The following is a 1,881-nucleotide window of genomic DNA, read 5'->3' as shown; positions in this document are numbered from 1 at the left end:
GCCGCGGCGGTGCTGCTCGGTGGCAGGCTGTGAAGGAGGGGTGGCTGGAATCAAGCCAGAGCGCTGTGGCCGCGGTTGGGTCGAAGGCGGTGTTTCTGTCGGCCCCCGGCAGACCATCGCGCGGCCTTCCCTTTCCCACAACGCTAAACCGGGCCAGGGCCCCCGGGTGGGGCAGGGAGAGATGCCAACTGCAGCCTTGAGAAGCACGGAAAGGAGCCCTGGGCATGTGCACAGAAGGCCACACTCATCATGTGTCAGGCATGTACCTAGGTGTTTTTGTGTGTTTATGTGCACATGTGTGCTTCTATGCATAGATACATATTCACCCAGAGGTTGACTTGTAGGTCTGTCTGTACCCTCAAGCATACACTTAATTTAGGTATGAACACCCGAGAGATTATACCCAAGTATACATAGACATATACACGTATTAGTACTAATACTGATGTGCACACACACACACCCAGACACTCATGCAGCAGATACCTCAAAAAAACACGCATGTACACGTCACCAGGCATACACTTCCAGACATGCATATTCTCAACTCCCAGGTCCTTATCCTTCCTCCTTGGGCTTAGTCTCTGCATCTTCCCTTCCTGTTAAACCTAACCCAGGGCAAAGCAACGTTGTGCTGTGTGGATCTTTCGTGCAAAACACTTTATAGAGACGAATAACAGCAGAGGGAGAGACAAATTAAGAGGTGTAATAGGCAAGAGGGAAAATATCTGCTTTCAGCTGCAATTTAAAATGAAATGCAGCATTGACGAGACAGAAAATACTGCAGGGAGGCCTTTCCCAGTAGAAGAAGCGGTCCAGGCAGGCTCTCACCTCATAAATCTTGCTTCTTCCCTAAGGCCTGATGCCGATGGGCCGCTGGGACTTGTCCATCCTTCTACCTCTAGCCAGGCCACTGACAGCAGACCCACCCTGTACCCCTGGCATGTAAATTTCTTTCAACTGAAAATAAAAGACAAAAGACTGCTGTGGGTAACAGGTGCAAATATTGTGGTCACAGGAGATGAATAATCCCTCCCAATCCTACAAATATATCCAGCTTAAATATAAAATTTGAATTCAGATGTTTCAGTCTCTCATGAGTTTGGTTGGCAGGAGTCAGTTCCCTGGAGCCAGTTGTGAACATCAGAGCTAAGCATGTGACCCACTCGGATGCAGGAGCCCAAAGACCGGCCTGGTCTCTCTCAAAACCTCAACACCCAAGCATCTCCTCACTGAGTCCCATCCCAAAAAAGGGCAGCCCTGTGTTTGGAGAACCAGGCAGGGACCCAGCATTCCTTAGAGACATCTTCTGAATCGTTCTGCCTCCAGAGTGTAGGGAAGTCACAGTGCAGTCCCTCATGAAGGTAGGATTCAGGAGAAGAGAGGAAAGCAAAGCTGAGTCTCAGAAGGAAATGTCTGACTGGATACTGTGACGAGACACTAACCAGTCTCTGGCACGCTCCATGAGCCAGGGTAGAAAGTGGGACCTTGGCCAGGCGCCATGGCTCAAGTCTATAATCCCAGCACTTTGGGAGGCCAAGGCGAGAGAATTGCCTGAGCCTGCGGGTTCAAGACCAGCCTGGGGAACATGGTGAGACCTCATCTCTACAATAAATCAAAACCTAGCCAGGTGTGGTAGCACACGCCTGTAGTTCCAGCTACTTGGAAGGCTGAGGCAGAAGGATCACCGGAGCCCAGCAGGTCAATGCTGGGGTGGCTGTGAGCGTGCCACCGCACTCTAGCCTGGGCGATGGAGTGAGACTCCAACTCAAAAAAAGAAAAAAGAGCCGGGCTCGGTGGTTCAGCCTGTAATCCCAGCACTTTGGGAGGCTGAGGTGAGAGGATTGCCCGAGCCCGCGGGTTCGAGACCCGCCTGGGCAA

The sequence above is a fragment of the Carlito syrichta genome, unplaced genomic scaffold (assembly GCF_000164805.1).
Source record: "Carlito syrichta isolate Samal-C Ts95f unplaced genomic scaffold, Tarsius_syrichta-2.0.1 Scaffold315639, whole genome shotgun sequence".
Lineage (NCBI taxonomy): Eukaryota > Metazoa > Chordata > Mammalia > Primates > Tarsiidae > Carlito > Carlito syrichta.
Note: the sequence above shows the minus strand (reverse complement) of the source record.